This window comes from Oryctolagus cuniculus, chromosome 5, assembly GCF_051225735.1.
Source record: "Oryctolagus cuniculus isolate XC-2025 breed Fujian yellow rabbit chromosome 5, ASM5122573v1, whole genome shotgun sequence".
In the NCBI taxonomy this organism is placed as follows: Eukaryota; Metazoa; Chordata; class Mammalia; order Lagomorpha; family Leporidae; genus Oryctolagus; species Oryctolagus cuniculus.
The window spans coordinates 122,647,099-122,668,391 of record NC_142871.1 but is presented as its reverse complement, the minus strand read 5'-3'; the positions used below and the strand labels follow the sequence as shown (position 1 = coordinate 122,668,391).

General features: G+C 41.2%; 1 protein-coding gene and 1 pseudogene across 1 annotated transcript in view; both read right to left on the bottom strand.

The window, feature by feature from the left end:
- TNFRSF21 (TNF receptor superfamily member 21) overlaps window positions 1–21,293 on the bottom strand; it is a 244,709-nt gene that overhangs the window by 167,372 nt on the left and 56,044 nt on the right. The window lies entirely within an intron of this gene.
- LOC149126635 (complement component 1 Q subcomponent-binding protein, mitochondrial pseudogene) lies at window positions 8,504–9,360 on the bottom strand (annotated as a pseudogene).

Genomic DNA, 21,293 nt, shown 5'->3' with positions numbered 1-21,293 from the left:
AATGTTCCTGAGCTTCATCGAGAATTTTATTAAAAGATTTACTTATTTATTTGAAGAGCAGGGATACAGAGAGGAAGAGACAGAGAAAGAGACAGAGATATTCCATCTTCTGGTTCACTTGCCAAATGGCCATGACAGGTCGGCACTGGGCCAGGCTGAAGCCAAGAGCCAAGAATTCCATCCAGATCTCCCATGTAGATAGCAGGGCCCCAATCATTTGGGCATTCCTCCATCGTCCTTCCGGTGTGTTAGCAGGGAGCTGGATCAGAAGTGGAGCACCCTGGACTCCAACAATTGCCTATATGGGATGCTGGCATCACAGGTGGCAGCAGGTGATGACACAATGCCAGACCCCAAGATTGTTTTTATACATTGTGTTGAGCACTACAGACGGGAAGTATAATATCATAAAAAATCCATCTTCTCTTTGACACTAAGCTGTTATTAAGGAGACTCAGCACAATTCTTTGCTTTCACCAACTCCCTAAATTACACACATACAACCTAATCAAGGGGAGGAAGAAGATGGAGGAGACGGCAGCCTTGACGGTATCCGCCAGAGTGATGGTGGCAAAGAAAAAGAGTACTTGCAGTCTTGCTAACAAACTGAAATCAAGAGCGTTTGTCTTAATATTTCAGTCACATATACATGTACCTCAGCGGGTCATAAATGCTGGCTTCAGAAGTATTTCTGCAAGCAGAGTTAGGCAAAAATCCATAACTAAGCAAATGACATTTCCTCTTATAACTTTATAAAACCCTGGGGACAGTGCAGTTAGTTTTTTGTTTTGTTTTGTTTTGTTTCACATGGTCTGAAGTATCCCAGAGCTATTTAAGATTCCATCTGTTGAAAGCGTCCAAGCTGGTTTTCAGCTTTTGAACAAATATTTTGATTTACCAAGGAGCTTAAATCAGATAAGAGATTCTGAAGGATGTAGAATGATCAAAAAACTTATCTTAAGAGATTTGGTTGTTTCCTTAGTCATGCATCTGCTATGAACTGCATGTTTTAAAAGTTGACTTTCTGCTAGCACTTCAGTTCTGAAAGTAAGATGAAGCCCTAAGATTTGCCATCTCAGTAAGAATAGACGCGTGGATTAGTGGCTGCTAACAGGGTCTCCAAAACAGAATCCACATCCTGCTTAAAAATTTCTCAAAGTTTTGAACTCATTGAACTTTAATAAGAATCCAGACATCATACATTGATCCAAGACGAATTCATTTTTTAACTTTCCAAAGTACAGCTTTTGGATTACAGTGGCTTCCTCCCCCATAACTTCCCTCCCACCTGCAACCCTCCCACCTCCCATTCCCTCTCTCATCCCATTCACATCAAGATTCATTTTCAATTCTCTTTATATACAGAAGGTCAATTTAGTATAAATTAAGTAAAAATTTCATCAGTTCGAACCCACACAGAAACACAAAGTGTAAAGTACTGTTTAAGTACTAATTATAGCATTAATTCACATTGAACAACACATTAAGGACAGAGATCCTACATGAGGAGCAAGTACACAGTGACTCCTGTTGTTTACTTAACAAATTGACACTCTTGTTTATGGCGTCAGTAATCTCCCTAGGCTCTAGTCATGAGTTGCCAAGGCTATGGAAGCCTTTTGAGTTCGCTGACTTCAATTTATTTAGACAAGGTCATAGTCAAAGTGGAAGTTCTCTCCTCCCTTCAGAGAAAGGTACCTCCTTCTTTGATGACCCATTCTTTCTACTGGGATCTCACTCACAGAGATCTTTCATTTAGGTGTTTTTTTTTTTTTTTTTTTTCCAGAGTGTCTTGGCTTTCCATGCCTAAAATACTCTCATAGGCTCTTCAGCCAGATCCGAATGCCTTAAGGGATGATTCTGAGGCCAGAGTGCTGTAAAACAAAATTTTTATATTGAGTGTTGAATGTTTAGTATGTTTCAAGTACTTTGTTAGGAAACCCTACAAAGTCAGCACTATCTTATATTAGTCCCGCTTTCCAGATGAAGAAACTGAGACACAGAGAGACCAATCAACTTGCCAAAAGCTGCACAACACATATATAGTAGTCTTTAAAAGTCAGCCCCAAAGCTATATGCTTGGCAACTTTCATTCTAGAGATAAAATTCCCTGTGTTATCTACAAACCCTGTGTTATCAAAATCACTTGGAGAGCATATTAAAAAGAAAAAAACAATTCCTGGTGGAAATTGCACTGTCTCACAGAGTGGAGCCATCTTCCTTTCCCCTTTGAGTACCTGTGGCTCTCATATGCGGTAAGTCTCAGACCTAGGGGCCCCCCGAATGAGCTTTGGAGCTTTTAAGGAGGCAATCGCTGGATACCTTGATGGTTAGAATAATGCAAAGCTTCCAATGTGTTTCTGTTTCTTCATTGCCCATTTATTTTAGGAAAAGAAGTTTATTAGACCTTTTGGGTAAGCGCAAACAGCAAACCTTCAGGTCTGAATGATGAAAGAGCTGCTTAGCTGCTCTGAATAACAGAAGTGTGTCTTCATTGTGAATGGAGTTGCAGCTCTGAAGATCTATTTCAGTAGCAATAGGGAACAGAGTAGAATAAAGGCAGAATCATGAGGTCAGATTTCTAGACAGGAGCCTGAAATGCTCAAGCATCCTTCTGCTGAAGGGAGATAGACTGACCCTGCAACATGGTGGCAGAAGTGTGAGGAGGGACATAGTCTACAAGGTCATTGTGGAGAGGTCTGGTTGATGGACTTTGGAAGAAGTCTAACAACTATCTAGTTTTATGGTGATTTCACCTTATCTCCACTATTGACTCATTAGTTATATATCTCTTTTAAAAATTATTTTAATAGGCCGGCGCTGCGGCTCACTAGGCTAATCCTCCGCCTAGCGGCGCCGGCACACCGGGTTCTAGTCCCGGTCCGGGCGCCGGATTCTGTCCCGGTTGCCCCTCTTCCAGGCCAGCCCTCTGCTGTGGCCAGGGAGTGCAGTGGAGGATGGCCCAGGTGCTCGGGCCCTGCACCCCATGGGAGACCAGGAAAAGCACCTGGCTCCTGGCTCCTGCCATCGGATCAGCGCGGTGCGCCGGCCGCAGCGTGCCTCCGCGGCGGCCATTGGAGGGTGAACCAACGGCAAAGGAAGACCTTTCTCTCTGTCTCTCTCTCTCACTGTCCACTCTGCCTGTCACAAAAAAAAAAAAAAAAAATTATTTTAATAGTTGCCTTATATGTGTTTAACATCACCGTCTACCCTCCAACAGTACATTACCGCATAGTGTGAAAATCTGGAAATGCATTCCTTCAACTCTGCTTTCTCGTCATTATTGCTATTGTTTTCATACATTTTACTTTTGCATATTTTATAAACTCCATAATATATTGCTGCCATTTTTATTTTAGCCAGTCAATTGACTCTTAGGTAATAATAAATAAGAAGAGGGACAGGTGTTGTGAAGTGGTTTAGGTCACTGCCTGTGGCGCCAGAATCTCATATGAGTGCCTGTTCGAGTACTGGCTGCTTCACTTCTGATCTAGTTCACTGCTAGTGTGCCTGGGAATGCAGCAGATTATGACCCGATTGCCTAGGTCCCTGCCATCCATGTGGGAGACCCAGATGGAGTTCTGGGTTCCTGACTTCAACCTGGCCCAGCACCAGCTGTTGCAGCCACTTACAGAGTGAACCAGGGAATAGAACTCTTCTCTGTGTCTCCCTCTCTCTGTCTAATGCTGCTTTTCATAAACAAATCTTTTTTTTTAAAAAAAAAAAAAGAAGAAAAAATTTCTTGATTTTTATCTGCATTTTTGCCATTTCTTGTGGTATTTCTTTGTATAGATTAAAAGATTCTATCTGGAATTATACTCCTTCTGCCTGAAGAAGTCCTTTAATATTTCTATAGCACAAGTCATCTGGAAATTAATTCTCTCAGCTTTTGTTTGTCTAAAAAGACCTCATTTTGCTTTCATGTTTGAAACATGTTTTCACTGTATGTAATGCTAGGTTGATGGGCTTTCTCTTTCAGCACACTAAAGATATTACTTCATTATCTTCAAAGTAATTGCAGCTGTTGTATGTTTATCATTGTTTCCCTGTAGGTGATGGACCTCTTCTTGTTTTCAACATTCTCTAATTATCTTGATATTTCACTTTATGTTTTATCTTGAACTGAGGATTTTCTGTTTACTTTCATTTTTATTGGTTTTGTTTTATTATTTTTATGTTACATTTATTTTGCTTCTGGTTCTCTGATCTTCCTGGATCTATAGCTTCATATCTTTTATTATTTTTGGAAAGTTTTCAGCTATTGTCTTTTCAAATATTTCATCTCTCTCTCTCTCTTCTTCCTCCTCCATCTAGGAGTCTAATTATACATATATTGGACTACTTAATATTATCCCAAAGCTCTTGAGTACCCTTCTTGGTTTTTCTCTTTGTGTTTCAATTTGGATCATTTCTACTTAGCAATCTTCAGAATCACTGATTCTTTCTTTAACTTTGTCATGTCTACATGTCTATTTATAAGCCTATCAAAAATAATTCTTTATCTCTGATATCATGGTTTTTATTTCTAATATTTCAATTTGGCTCCTTCTTACAGTTTTCTGGTTCACAGAGTTCTGGAAGACATTGTTTTTATCTACCCCAAGTCCATTTCTTCTCCTTATTCCTTGTTTACAGATCCTGACTCTTGGATAGTTTTTGCTTGTTTGTTCATTTTTTTTCAAGTAGACAGTAGAAATCTCATGATCTTAGAGAAGGTGGCCAATAAACTATGAGGGAAAGTCTTCTTGAGAGCCGTTTGGAAGATTTTCTCCCTGGTGAGACAAAGAAATGAAGGAGAAATTCTTTCCTCCACAACAACTCTTTTATTTCCTGCCTTGATTATGGTTGTGCAAGGGTGAGATCCTTGGAACCATCTTGTAACCATGCATCAATAAACACAGGACAAATACGAATAGCTGAGAATGATAAACAGAAGCCTAGAAAGGGCAAGGTACTTGATAAAATCATTGAATAATTGCACCACAGTTAAAATCAACTTTCTCCAGATTCTGATAATGTGAGATAGTTTGATATCTTTTTTACTTAAGCCATTTTAATTAGTCTGTCATATGCAGCTAAAGTTGAAACATTCTTCATAAGTACAATGTACTAAAATGTATGACTTGTTTAAATTTTACTAATCAGAAATTAATCAATGAAACAAAGAACTTGTTCTTTGAAGAGATCAATAAAATTGACAGGCCTCTAGCAAGACTGTCAAAGAAACAAAAGATGCGTATTGCTGACATCAGGAATGAAACAGTGACATGAACACAGACCCTGCAGACATTACAAGGATAATAAGGAATATGATGGACAATTAGGCTCATACAAATTTGACAACTTAGATGAAATGGCCCAATTCCTTGAAAAACATAAACTGCTACAACAAACCCAGAATAGTCTACCTTGCATTTATGAATGAAGGTGAAATAAGGACCTTCCACAACAAGCAGAAATTGAAAGAATTTGTTGCTACTCATCCAGCCTTACAAAAGATGCCTAAGGTTATGTTACTCACAGAAACACAGAAAGACAGCCATCATTATCAAAGAATGTAAAGGCAGAAAATCCACCCGTAAATTACAAAAGAAATCCAAAGAAAACAATAAGAATATTTATGGAAAAAATGGTAGGGCCAAGTCGTCACTTATCAGTAGTCACCTTGAATATAAATGACCTCAAGTGTCCAGTTAAAAGATACAGACTGGCTGAATGGATTGAAAAACAAAACCCATCTATTTGCTGCCTATAAGAAACACATATCATCAACAAAGATACACACAGAGTGAAAGAAAAAGGATGGAAAAAGTTAGTCCATGCTAATGGAAAGCAAAACAGGGCAGGTGGTGTCATCTTAATATCAGACAAAATGGATTTTAACATAAAAATTGTAAAAAGAGACAAAGGGCACTATGTAATGATTAAGGGATCAATTCCACACATAGATATGCCTATAATAAATGTATACACACCCAATTACAGGGCACATGGCTATTTAAAAGTAATGTCAATGGATTTAAAGGGAAACAGACTCCAGTACAATAGTAATGGGGGACTTCAACACCCCACTTTCATCAATGGATGGATCAACTAGACAGAAAGTTAACAAAGAAACAACAAGCTAATCGACACTATGGACCAAATAGACCTAAAAGATATCTACAGAATTTTTCACCCCACAGTGACAGAATACACATTCTTCTCATCAGTGCATGGAACTTCCTCTTGGATAGACCATGTGCTAGGCCATAAAGCAAGTCAGTCAATTCAAAGAAATCGAAATCATACTATTCATCTTCTCTCACCACAATGGAATGAAGCTGGAATTCAACAACTCAATAATCTCTAGATCATATACAAACATATGGAGACTGAACAACATGTTCCTGAATGAACAGTGAGTCATAGAAGAAATCAAAAGAGAAATCAAAAAAGTTCTGGAAAGAAGATAACAATACATCATATCAGAATTTATGAGATACAGCAAAATCAGTGTTAAGAGGGATGTTTAGGGGCTGGCACTGTGATGTAGCAGGTGGGGCCACTGGCTGCAGCGCCAGCATCCCATGCAGGCACCAGTTCAAGTCCTGGCAGCTCCACTTCTGATCCAGCTCCCTGCTATGGCCTGAAAAAACAGCGGAGGTTGGCCCAACTCCTTGGGCCCCTGTATGCATGTGGGAGGCCTGGAGATGGCACCTAGCTCCTTGCTTCAGATCAGCACATCTCTTGCCATTGTGGCCATCTGGGAAGTGGACCAGTGGATGGAAGACCTCTCTCTCTCTGTCTCTCTGTCTCTCTCTCTCTCTCTCTGCCTCTGCTTCCCTATAACTCTGCCTTTCAAATAAATAAATAAAATCTTTGGGAAAAAAAAGAGGGATGTTTATAGTAATCAGAGCCTACATGAAGAAATTGGAAAGATACCAAATAAATGAGCAATCAATGCATCTCAAGGACCTAGAAAAACAACAAACCAAACCCAAAATTAGTAGCAGGAAAGAAATAATTAAAATTAGAGAAGGGGGGCCCACGCTGTGGTGTAGTGGGTAAAGCTGCCACCTGCAGGGCATCATCCCATATGGGTTTGAGTCCTGGCTGCTCTACTTCCAATCCAGCTCCCTGTTAATGTGCCAGGGAAAGCATAGGAGGATGGCCCAAGTGTTGTGGCCCCTGCACCCACGTGAAAGACCTGAAAGAAACTCTTGGTTCTTGGCTTCAGATAGGCCCAGCTCTGACCTTTGTTGTTGCCATTTGGAGAGTGAACCAATGGATAGAAAATCCCTCTCTCTCTCTCTCTCTCTCTCTCTCTCTCTCTTTCTCTCTGTCTCTCTCTCTCCCTTTCCCCCCGACCCCATAACTCTGCCTTTCAAAAAAATTTAAAAAATAATTAGAGAAGAAGTAAACAAAATTGAAACAAAAAAATACAAAAGAGCAGTGAAATGAAGAGCTGGTTTCTTGAAAAAAATAAAATTGATAACTAAAAATAGATCTTTGTAAACAATGAGAGTGGGAATGTGAGAGAGAGGAGGAAGAAGGGTTGTGGAGGGGGAGTGTCACTATGTTTCTATATCTGTATATATGAAATACATGAAACTTCTATAACTTAAATAAATTTTATTAAAAAAATTATGTAATGGGGGCCAGCGCTGTGGTGCAACAGGTTAAGCCGCCATCTGCAGTGCCAGCATCCCATATGGTGCCGGTTGAAGTTCTGGCTGCTTCATTTCAGATCAAGCTCTCTGTTAATGTGTAGGGGAAAATGTGTAGGGGAAAGCAACAGAAAATGGCCCAAGTCCTTGGGCCCCTGCACCCACGTGGGAAACCTCGAAGAAGCTCCTGGTTCCTGGCATTGGCCTGGCCATTGTGGCCATTTGGGGAGTGAACCAGTGGATGGAAGATCTCTCGGTGTCTCTCAATTTTCTCTCTCTCTCTGTAAGTCTGCCTTTTAAATAAATAAATAAATTTTTAAAAAAGAACTAAATCTTGCAGCAAATTCCTCATAACACCCCCATGAGATGTCCCAAACTTCTTCATAGTGTAAAGTTTCATTTAAAAATAAATAAATTAATTTTTACAAAAATTTATTTAACGACAAAGGAATTAGAATACTAAAACAATTTAGGGGGAAAAGGAGAATAAGGTGGCAGAAAACAGTCTGCACTTTTTAAAGACTTATTATGTAGCTACAGGAACGAAACCTAAGTGGTAGTGACACAGGGACCAATGGAACAGAAAAAGAAACCCCCAAACGGACCTACATAAATACACCCAGCTGACATTTGACAAAATTAAAAATGAACTAAATGGAAGAAAAGCAGCCTCTTTTTTGGGGGGAGAGGTTAAAGCCAAATTTATTGTCCACCATTGTATGTCACACAAAAATCTAGAAGTAATAAGTTTGCACAGAAAAAAATGATAAATGAGAGTGCAACTGTAATAATTTAAATTTTCTATTTCCATGATGTTAGGATGATAACCATCGCAATGCACGGGTGTCCTGGTGTCAGAGCAGGTTTTGTTCACTGGCCACAGCCTGCCAGATATGTGAAGTGCCAGTGTCCTTGCTCCACTGACTTTTGACTAAACTTGTGAGGTCCTCAAGGAAAGTACTGCACTCCTGGTGCTCTAGCGTGGTACCCCGGCTCCACCAATTCATCCGCAAAACTATTGTCCACCTCTCAGACCTCCTAACTCTGTTAGGTGGTCCTACAAGGCCCAGTCCAGGGAATCTGTGTTGAGTATGTAACTGGTATCCTTCCATTCAGACTCCTCAGTAGCCTGAAAGCTAACTTCCCAGATAGAGAAAAAGTCACTCTCAGCCTCCTCCTCTTGTCCAACTGCACCCTTTTTGCCATCACTCTTTGTAACTTTAACCCCAAAACTCAGAGTTGATGCCGATCCAGGCTCCTGTTCCTCAGCCTTCTGTCCTTGTGAGGGCTTCTCCTCACTATCTGAGGTTGGTGGGATGCTACTGTTAACACTGAAAGTGACAGTAATCTTTTCTCCCGTTCACTTCTTGCTTTGGTCCTGTTCACTTCCAGCTCCCAGCTTCCAGACATTTTGGGAAGAGATTTATGCTTCTGGATTTTCTACTGCTCCTTAGTCTCACCTGTAAGGAACTCCGCAAAACTTTATTTCCTTTGGTGTGCAGGGCATGGTGACCGCGAGCCTCAAGTGCTGGACCCCCGAGGCTGGATCGCGGCACAGACCCACGAGCACGCTGAGCAGCCCAAAGGGCCAGGCTCCAGGCCTGGACTCGGGCTGCAGCACCTGCTGGAATTGCATGACCCGGGCTGCTATGTGGAGGCCCACGATGGCATAGCCCAGTGCCCATGGCACACAGAGAATCAGAGGGAGCATCATGCAGGCGGTGGCAGACAGGCTGCAAAGGGCGATCAAAAATAGCCCTTTTTAACAGAAATTTTATTTTAGAACAATTTTAGAGTTGTAGAAAAATTGCAAACGTAAGAAAAAAGTTTCCATAGATCTGTTACCAATATCTTGCGTTAGTATGGAACATTGTATACAATTAATGAACCAAAATTAACACTTATTATTAACCAAAGTCCATTCTTGATTCAGGCTTTTCAAGATTTTACTTAGTGTCGTTCTTCTGTTCTGGCATCCCACATGGCATTTCTTCCTTAGGCTCCTGTTCATTATACCAGTTTCTCATACTTTGTTGAGAGTTGTGATAAGGTGTTTTGAAGAATGTCCCTCAACTGGATTTATATGATCATGAATAGACGGGGATTATGAGTTTTGGAGGAAAGCCAAAGAGATTAAATGTCATATTTTTAATCATATCCTATAAAGGATACATATAAGGATACTGTGGAAAATGCATGGGAAAATAGAATTTAAAGATAAGCTTACTTTGGTGTAAAAATTTTGAAATCTATGCATAGTTGTACTATCAGCATGATTTACCACTCTGTGAACTTTGATTATGGAGCTGGGAATGTGTTTCACAGGTTTCTCACTGTTACGGTTATTCTCTCTCTCCTTTTTAATTTTTAAAAGAAATACCATACCGATACATGACACAGCACAGATGAACTTCAAAGAGATCACATGAAGCAGAAGCAGCCAGAAGCAAAGACTCATTCATGGTGTATGATTCCATTTATGCCATGTCCAAAAAGGGGAACTCTTTAGAGGCAGAAAGCAGATGAGGGGTTCTGAGGGGGACTGAGGCTGAGCATGTGCAGTTGCTACAAATGAGGATAAAGTTACCAGTTTAGATTGATGGAGATGTTCCAAAATCAGACTGATGGCATGGGTGCATAACTTCACACGTCTATTATGAAATCACTAAATTGTACACTCTGAGTGCATTTTACACTTCAATAAAGTTGCTTTAGGGGAGAAAAACACTCTATAATTAGAAGTCTCTCTTGCATTCCTGCCCTCAACTCTGTTCTCTCAACCCTTACAGGAAATCATTTTAATCGCTGTGTGGTTTACCCTACCAGTTTTCCTTTGGCGAATATAAGCAAATACAAATATATTAAGACATGTTTTAATGAAAATTAAGTTACTTTAATTTTTACTTCGACACTGATGACTGAGGAAAGGCAGTCTAATTGAGAGTTAAGAAGAAAGTCTGGGGCCAGCGCTGTGGCACCAGCATCACATAAGGGCGCCAGTCTGAATCCTGGCTGCTCCACTTCCGATCCAGCTCTCTGCTATGGCCTGGGAAAGCAGTAGAAGATGCCCAAGTGCTTGGGCCTCTGCACCCACATGGGAGACTTATAAGAAGTTCCTGGCTCCTGGCTTCGGATCAGCTCAGCTCTGACCATTGCAGTCATCTGGGGAGTGAACCAGCAGATGGAAGGCCTCTCTCTTTCTTCCTCTCTGGCTCTGTCTCTCTTTGTAACTTTGAATTTCAGATAAATACAATAAATCTTTTTTAAAAAAGAAGAAGAAGAAGAAGAAGAAAGTCCATTGAAACCTTTTAGGGATTGTGAAAGAAGGACCATCTGGGGCTCCACAAAAGCCTTGACGTTCATAGCAGTGGTTCTGGGATGTCTCATGACTCCTGAAAACATACAGCTTTCAATAGTTTGAGTGGGGAAGGGGTTCACAAATTAAGAACAGGATGAAGAAAGGTGGAGAGAGTGAAATATTTGAATTGCCTCCTGGGAGATGACACAGGAACCATTTCAGCAATGGATGGGAGGACAAGTTCTCACTGAAACAGGAAGGAGAGAGCATCCTCTAGTGAGTAAGATGCTCCCACTTATATCAGAGTGCCCTGCACTGGAGTCCCAGCTCAGCTCCTGATTTCAGCTTCCTGGAAGCTGCACTCCCTGGGAGGCAACAGGAGATGGCTCAAGTAAGTGTGTTCCTACTGGGAGACTTGGACTGAGTCCCCTGCTCTGGGATGCCTCATGGCCTAGCCCTGTGCTATTGCAGGCATCTGGGGAGTGAACCAGCAAACGGTAGTGCTCTTTGTCTCTGTCTCTCCGCCTTTCAAATAGATAATTTTTTTAAAAGTGAAAAATAGGTGTGTGTGCACATGTGTATTGTTTGTCCATGTGTGTAAGAAGTTATCTTTAAAAAAATATATATTTATTTATTTATTTGAAAGGTAGAGTTACAGAGAAAGAAGGAGAGACGGGGGGTGGGGAGGAGAGATCTTCCAATTGGCTACAATGGCTGAAGCTGGGCTGATCCAAAGCCAGAAGCCAGGAGCTTCTTCCGGGTTTCCCACATGGGTGCAGGGACCCAAGCACTTGGGCCATCTTTCTCTGCTTTCCTAGGCACATTAACAGTGAATTGGATCAGAAGTGGAGCAGCCAATTGGAACCAGCACCCCATTTAAGCTTTAACCATTAGCCACAGTGCTGGCCCCAAGAAGTAGCTTATAACAAGTTTTCTACTTCCATGCTTCCATGAGAGAGGCAACCTTTTTCTTTCTTTCTTTTTTTTTTTTTTTTTGTATTTGCCAGTTTCCCATGTTGGCCACTAGATGGCAATACCAATCCAAATCAGTCCTCCTCTGCAAAAGAAGAAAAAGGGATGTAATAATACAAAGTAGGGGAAAGCTGTTTGGACATGCACAACACTTTTAAGTCAAATATTCTTATCTCAGGAAAAGCATTGTAAGTTTATGCATGTATAAACATAATTGAGATTATAAGTCAGGCAGGTAATCAAAATGCAAAATCTCCTTGATGTTAACATTAACTTTTGCTCTCACTAAATCTTACATTTGAGGAATTTTCAGGACATAAACATGATTTTGATACTGAAAATGAAAAGTGGTAAGTGCTCAGGTCTTCAGACCATAAAACCTATTTAAACTGTAATTTCACTGTCTGCATTTTAGAAGGTAACCATCATATTTTATGATTTCATGGCGAAGATTTTGAGTTCAACATGGTTTGGGAGTCTTCTCATCTTCCCACTCTCTCAGTGGGTGGGGATCTCATCAGCTCTGAGCCAGTGGCAACTTGTAGCCCAGTGGAAGTCAAGGGCAAAAGGGGTGATGGGCTCTTTTCTCTCATTTCATCAGGGCAGGGCCATCAGCTCCCATATTCAAAAGTGTTCCCATGCATCATATGCCCCATACATCAGAAGAACTTATGTGATCCCCTGATTACCTTGCAACTACATAATCTTTTTTAAGGTTTCCCAAGGGCTTTTTGTTCCGTTAGGTTTGATTTTACCACTAACTATAACAGGAAACAGAACAGGGGCAAAGGCACCAAAGAGAAAGTTGCAAAACTTCAAACAATTTCACCTGGAATAGTCCCACAATGAGAGCTGCCGCTGGTATGCACTGCAATGCAAATGAAAGCTTTGATCACTCAGCTCTGGGGCTGCAGTCTAGTTTCCCTCTGCAGGGTCCTGCCCACACTCTCAACTCTTTCAGTCCTTGGGGTTATGCGCTTGTCTTTTCTCCAAGAGATTTCTCCACTACCTTTACCTCCCATTCCTCCAGATCTTCTTTTATCTAATCCTTACAGGAAAAACTGACTTCCATATAGAATGTTCGTGGATATAAAAATAATTAAATGAGAATTAATCACATTTAGAAGAAATCACACTCAGATTTTTGCTCGATGTTTTCCTTCATCAGAAAGGAGGGCTTAGGTTATATTGTGTGTTTTTTCTTGCTACAACAGAGCTATTTGGGATATGGATGCTTGGCCTGAGCTGAGGATGCTACAGGCAAGGCAGCTCAGAGGAGAGATGTCACAGAGAGAGGGTGACATGATGTTTAATATATGCTTCATATTCAATAACCCAACAGTATGCTATTCGGAACCCGCATAATCAGCATTCTTTTCCAATTTAAATTAATAAATGCAGTACCAGTTAGGAGTTGTTAAGAAAAAGTTTGGGGGACGGAGCTGTGGCATTAGTGGGTAAAGCCACCGCCTACAGTGCCGGCATCCCATATGGGTGCCGGTTCATGTCCTGGGTGATCTCTGACTCAGCTTCCTGCTAATGCGCCTGGAAAGTAATGGAAGATGCTCAAATCCTTGGGCACCTGCACCCATGTGGGAGACCTGGAAGAAGCTCCTGGCTCCTGGCTTCAGATTGGCACAGCTCCAGCTGTTGTGGCAATCTGGGGAGTGAACCAGTGGATGGAAGACCTCTCTCTCTCTGTCTCTCTGCCTCTGCCTGTCTGTAACTCCACCTTTCAAATAAAATAAATAAATATTTTTTTAAAAAAAAGAGAAGTTTGAATTAAATATATTGAGGCAGATGCAGACAGTGCCTCAGGTTTACTATGTCCAGCTGCCAGCATGAGGGTCCTTTGTAGCCAATGACTTTCTCTGATCAATGCAGCCAACTCTGTTAAACAAGGTTCAGAGGAATGAACAGACTGGGAGTATCCCTTTACAAATGTCTGACGGGAACTGATGGAGCAACACCCTAGCTCCTTTGCCGTGCCAGGAGATAGCTCTAAGATTTCTGTTATACCGGATCCCACAGCTCCCAGAAGCTCCTGGCTCCTGGCTTCGGTTCGGCGCAGCTCCGGCCATTGCCGCCAAATGGGGAGTGAACCACTGGATGGAAGACCTCTCTCTCTCTCTCTGCCTCTCCTCTCTCTCTGTGTAACACTGACTTTCAAATAAATAAATAAAATAAATCTTTAAAAAGAAATTAAAATACCTTAAAAATAAAAAATTTAATAGAGTTGAAAAAAAAATTTCTAGTTGTCCATAAGGGTAACTGACTTTCTCTTCCTTGCCTCACTTCCTGATTCATGAACAGTGTTTCTTGGGATGCCAAATAAATTCTCAAATCATTGTCTCAGGGTGGGCATTTGGGCTAGTGGTTAAGATGCCACTTGAGACGCCTGTATCCCATATAACAGTGCCTGGTTTCAAGTCTCAGTTCCATTCTTCATTCCAGCTTCCCGCTAATGCACACCCTGAGTGGTAGCAGGTGGTGACTCAAGTGATTGGGTCCCTGCAAGCCATGTGGCAGAGCTGGAATCAGTTCCTGGCTGCTGGCTTTGGAATGGCCTAGTTCAAGCTGTTATGACTGTGGTAGGTATTTAGGGAGTGAACCAGCAGATGAGATCTCTCTCTCTTTCAAGTAAATAAAATAAATTTTAAAAGCATATAAATAACTGAATTTTTATTTTGGTAAAATGTATATATAATTTACCATTTCAACCATTTTTAAATGTACATACAGTTCAATGGTATTAAGTACCTTCCGTGTAACCATCATCATCATTGAGCTTCAAAACATTTTTACCACTTCAAACGGAAACTTTGTACCCTTAAATTTTTATTTATCTATTTTCACTGTGTTTCAAAACCAAAAACACAGAGAGGCACATGAAGAGAAATCTCCCATCTATTTCTGCACTTCCCAACTCCTTGCAACAGCTGGGGCTGTGCCAGGCCAAATCCAGGAGCCTAGAACTCAATTTAGATCTCTGATGTGGGTGGCAGGGACCTAAGTACTTGAGCCATCATCTGTTGCTTCCCAGGGTGCGCCTTAAAAGAAAGCTAGAAAAAAGAAAAAAGAAAGAAGGAAGCTAGATGGGAAATGGAGTATCTTGGACTAGAATGGAATCAGGCTCTCTGATATGCAATGTGGGCTTTCCAAGCAGCAACTCAAACACTGCACCAAATGCCTGCTATTCAAACTCCTTTCCACAATAACTCCCGATTCTGCCTCCTGTGCCTCTGATGACCACCTGTCTATATTTCTTCTCCATGGATTTAGCTGTTCTGCATACCTCATATAAGTGGAATCATACAACAGGTGTCTTTTTGTATCTGGCTTATTTCACAAACCATAACGTCTTCAAGGTTCATTCATCTTGTAGTATTTGTCAGAACTTCACCTCTTTATGAAGCTGAATATTATTTCATTGTATATATGAAGGATCTTCAAGAAGTCTGTGGAAATACATGTTATGAAAAATACTATGTGTGGATTTCAAAAAGCTTTTGGACTAAAATAAACTTGGTTTTTAATTTCATTTTTTCCACAAACTTTATTGAAGTTCCCTAGTACATACCACATTTTGTTTATCCATTCATTCACTGAAGGACATTTGGGTTGTTTACACCTCATTTTTTTAAAATTTATTTTATTTATTTGAAAGGCAGAGTTACAGAGGGGAAGTGGAGATAGAGAGAAGGCCCTTTCATTAGCTGGTTCACTCCCCAAATGACCACAATGACCAGAGCTGGGCTGATCCAAAGCCAGGAGCCAGGATCTCCTTCCAGGTCTCCCACATGGGTGGACTTGGGCCATCCTCTGCTGCTTTCCCAGGCACATTATCAGGGAGCTGGATTCAGAGTGGAGCAGCTGGGACTCGAGTCAGTGCCCATGTGGAACACGGCCCTTCAGGCAGCAGCTTAACCGCTGTGCCATGGTGCCAGCCCTTGCTTCCACCTTTTGATGACTGTTAATATTGCTGCTATAAACAATGATATACAAGTATCTGTTCAAATTCCTGCTATCATTTATTTTAGGTATGTAGTCAGAATTAGAACTGCTAAAATATTTGGTAATTCTATGTTTAATTTCTTAAAGAAATAACCATACTGTTTACTACAGTCACTAACATTTTTACATTCCCACCAGCAATGTTCCAATTTCTCTATTCCCTTGCAAAGACTTGCTATTTTCTGTTTGTGTAACAGTCATCTTAATGAGTGTGAAGTGGTATCTCATTATGGTTTTGATTTGCATTTCCTTAACTTTTAGTGATGAACAACTTTTTAATGTGCTTAATTGGCCAATTGTATGTATCTTCTCTGCACAAATGTAATTTCAAGTCCTTTGCCCATTTTTAATTGGAATATTTAGTTTGTTTTCTATTCTTAGGTTGTAAGAGTTCTTTATATACTCTGAATATTGATCTCTCATTGTATATGTGGATTTGCAAATATATGGAGTCTTCAAACATTCAAAAATTTGTATTATTTAAGAAATGCATGAATTTAAAAAATTTTTTTCACCAACATAAACTTACCTTTTAATTTCATTCTCTATGAACTTTTTGAAGCATTCTTGTATTCACTTCCACACTGCAGTGTGGCTCTTCACTCAACTGATAATGTCCTCCGGTTGATCAAAAATTAAATTTTAGTGAAGTCCAATTTATCTAAATATCTTCTTTTGTCACCAGTTCTTTTGATATTTTATACATGCAATCATTTGCAAATCCATGTTATGAAGCTTTCCCTGCACTTCCACTTAAGTGTTTCATCATTTTAAGTTTTATATTTAGGTCTTTTGATACATTTTAAGTTAATTTTTACAAAAAGCTCATTCTCTTTTATGTACTAAATAAATGGATTTTTAAAATAAATAAAGCCTCAATTATTGTCATAAGGTTACCTTTTGCAAAGTACAAAGAGAAATAGTTTATCATCTATTAGACTATTAGGACTAATAGTCCTCTTAAATTCTTTTTTAAGTTGTGAATTTCTGGCCCTTTACTAAAACCATTGTAGAAAAACTAATGCAGAGGCAGGAATTTGGCAGTGGTTCAAGCACTGCTTGGGACATTCACAGCCCATATTGGCATGCCTGGATGCATGTCCTGGCTCTACCTTTGAATACAGCTTCCTGCTAATGTGCAGCTTGGTGGGCGGCAGGTGAGGGCTCAAACTGGAGCCCTTGCCACCCATGTGTGAGATCCAGATTTAGTTCCAGGTTCCTGGTTGTGGCCTGTCCCAGTTCTAACAGCTGTGGGCATTTAGAGAGTACACCAGCAGATGGATCTACCTCCTTTCAAATAATTTTAACGTCTGATGGAACAAGGACATACGCCTCAGCCATTTTAGGTTCTTGTTACCCCTGCCTTCTTTCAAGAGATCAGTTTAGTCTCACATCCTGTATTGTTCCCCACCCCAGCCCCTGCATTCTTCCCCAGGTTTGGAAGCCAGTGGGCCAAACTTGAAGAACCAGTATGGAGAAGGTCACCTCCACCTACTGCTCTCCATCCCACCCATAACCCACCTAAGATATAAAAAGGCCCAGCCTGCTGGGTCTGGGCCCTCTGCCACGTATTCAGTCTGTGTACAGTCTGGCAGTTGGTCACCTGCCTCTCTGGATTTATTTTTTCTAAATAAATTCAGTTTGGCTGCAAATTTGTACCCTACCTCCTCTCTGTTCTGCACCCATTTTTTTCTTTTTTTACAGGCAGAGTGGACAGTGAGAGAGAGAGAGAGAGAGAAAGGTCTTCCTTTGCCGTTGGTTCACCCTCCAATGGCCACTGCGGCCGGTGCACCGCGCTGATCCGAAGGCAGGAGTCAGGTGCTTCTCCTGGTCTCCCATGGGGTGCAGGGCCCAAGCACTTGGGCCATCCTCCACTGCACTCCCTGGCCACAGCAGAGAGCTGGCCTGGAAGAGGGGCAACCGGGACAGCATCTGGCGCCCCGACTGGGACTAGAACCTGGTGTGCCGGTGCTGCTAGGCGGAGGATTAACCTATTGAGCCACAGCGCCGGCCTGCACCCCTTTTTTCTTACATTTGGTGCCCAGTGTTTGTTATGAGGCACCAATCCACTCCCTTTTTTTATTACAGTGTATTTTTGCCTTTCAAATAATGTTTTAAAAGCTAATATAATAATAGACAATAATAATTCTGAAGTCTGTAGAGACAGATTGATCAGGTCAGGCTACTACACAAGTGTGAATGGTTTAACTTTGGTGTATATTCCTAACTTCCTTCCTTCCTTCCTTCCTTCCTTCCTTCCTTCCTTCCTTCGATTTATTTATTTGAAAGAATTACACACACACACACACACACACACAGAGACAGAGACAGAGACAGAGACAGAGGTCTTTCACCCTCTGGTTCACTCCCCAGTTGGCTGCAAAGGCTGGAGCTGCACTGACCTGAAGCCAGGAGCCAGCAGCCAGGAGCCAGGAGCTTCTTCAGGGTCTCCCACATGAGTGCAGAGGCCCAAGGACTTGGACCACCTTCTACTGCTTTCCCAGGCCATAGCAGAGAGCTGGATCAGAAGTGGAGCAGCCGGGACTCGAACTGGCACCCACTTGGGATGCCGGCACTGCAGGGGGCAACTTTACCTGCTATGTCGCAGCACCAGCCCCCTGTACTTCCTAATTTTCAAGGGACAAAATCACAGTACTATTTAAGAGCCAAGAGATGTTAAGGAAAAGGGTGCAGAACAGAGAGGAGATAGAATACAAACTTATAGCCAAAATGAACAATTTATTCACAGAGGTGGGTAATCAGCTGCCAGGGTGCACACAGACTGACCACAAGGCTGAAGGCATATCTTAGGTGGGTTAGGGGTCTGGAGGGGAGGTGGAGGGGGGCGAGACACAGAGGTGAGTCTCCATGGAGGTTGGTGCCAGCTTCCAAACCTGGAAAAGAATGCAGGGGTGGGTGGGGAACAACACAGGATGTGAGACTGAATAGGTCTCTTTGAAAGAATGCAGAGATTAGGGGTAAATTCCGATTTTATCTACTTTCAGGCAAGGAGCTACAATGGCTGAGGCTTATGCCCTTGTTCCATCAGGGGAGACAGACACTTATCCCAGCTATTAATGCAACTATGTCCCATATAGAGTGCTTATGCTCAATTCCCAGCTCTGGCTTCCTGCTAATGCAGACGCCAGGAGGCAGCAGTGATGATTCAATGAGTTGGGTTCCTGCCAGCCACATGGATTGAGGTCCTGGTACCTGGGTTCAGCCTGGTTCAGTCCTAGTGTTGGAGGGATCTGGGAGAGAACCAGCAGATGGGTGCTCTCAGTCTGTCAGTGTCTCTCTGCCTTTCAAATCAATAAAAAAATAAAATTTTAATTACTAGAGTTCTTTAAAAGAGAGAAACAAGAGGATCTTTCACAAAGAATATGAGGGAGTCGGGGCCGACGCTGTGGAGCAGCGGGTTAACGTCTTGGCCTGAAGCGCCAGTATCCCATATGGGCATCAGTTCTAGTCCCAGGTGCTCCTCTTCTGATCCAGCTCTCTGCTATGGCCTGGGAAAGCAGTAGAAGACGGCCTAAGTCCTTGGGCCCCTGCACCCATGTGGGAGACCCGGAAGAAGCTCCTGGCTCCTGGCTCTGGATCGGCGCAGCTCTGGCCATTGCGGCCATCTGGGGAGTGAACCAGCGGATGAAAGAGCTTTCTCTCTGTCTCTACCTCTTTCTGTAACTCTTTCAAATAAATTAATCTTTTTTTTTAAAAAGAAAGACTATGAGGAAGCCACTAGATTAGGTCCATTCTCAGACTGAAACTAATTAAATAATTATTTGAGATTAAGTAAAACATAAGTATCCATAAACATAACCAGTTTTATCACTTTACGTACAAAAAGGTGATTTTTGTCTCAAATAAAACAATTATGGCTACCAAAAAATCATTTTCAAATACTATGAATGCTGCATGAGTATTATGCCAAAAAGTAAACTACTGTTCAGAAATGTAAGCAACATGGGAGCAAAAAAAGCACAGGCCAAAATCTTTCTCTGAGGTCTCGTTAGCAATAAATCTCAGATCATTTTTAACTTCAAACCATTTCTAGTTTTCTAAGAAACTTATGAAAACCATTTCATTTTTTAGAACTTTGTGAAAAAGAGCTTTAGAAAATGAGCTTAATTTTTGAAATCCTAATGAAAAAGGAAACAAAATACCTTAGAAAACTGCATTAAATTCTGGAATGTGTTTATTGAGCCTGAAGGTATCTTATAAAAAATCAGTATCACTATGAGTCACCAGGAGGGAGATGATGTTTTTTAATAACTAGGAGGCCAGGAGTAAACATTCCATCACCACACATTTCTAGTTTAACCAACGTTGTTTCCACACTGGCATTTCTGTAGACTCTAGGATTTAAAAAATGTATTTCCTACAAAGGAAATAAACCCAGGGACAGGTACACAGAGCAATTCCCTCTTTAAATGTTCTTCCTACAGTAAGTATAATTTGATCTTGCATCCAATTAAAGAAGAGGAATTTCCCCAATTATCAGGCTTCTTGGCTTTGGCTGTTACTGCTTCTTGTTTAGAAATACTTTGAGTCTGATGCACTTGGCAAACCCTCCTTCCTCTTCCCCGTGGATAATCATTAACCAGCATATCAAATCTCAATCATTTACAATTAGATCATGTTGACGCTCCCTTCCCATACTACAGCAAGACAGAAAAAGAGAGGCCATTTAGAAACAGATTTAAGTACTTCTGATTTTCTAAAACTGGCTAACTGTCCTTTACTCATTTTTCCCAAGAAATTAACACAAAGGACTGTGAAATTAAACATTACATTATTTTGAACAATAATAAGCTTCTCTTAGGGCTTTTACCCCTCAAATTAATGACAAATTGATAAAAGGCAGGAAAATAAAATGGTGACAATAACTAAAATATAGTTATCAGATCTATTATTTACTATATGCTTACCAATGTCACCAAAATTTTATATTTTGTTAACTGAATTTGGCTTAAAGTTCCCTCATTAGAATTCAACTTCAGTGTCTCCTGCTTTTGATCTTGGCAATGCTTTGCCAACATATTAAGAAGACACACAGCATCCCCTACCTCCAACTCTCATCTTTCTCCTTGGAGCTCTGTAAGTTCTTTGTCTTGCCAAAGAGCAAACAGGTTAGGGTCTCGTCCCCTCCCTCTCCTCCTCACCATAAGCTGTGATGCTGGTGGGCCAATAGGAAGCAGTATGGCTTGTAGGTGTGGTATCAGATACTCAACTGATCAGAATATCGGAAATGAAATACTCGGTTACCCAGAAAACAGCTCTGGGTGGCTGAGGCACCAGCCTTCTTCTGAGTCACTCCCCTGGAATTGAATACAGTGTAAATTCGTTCACACCCACCCAGT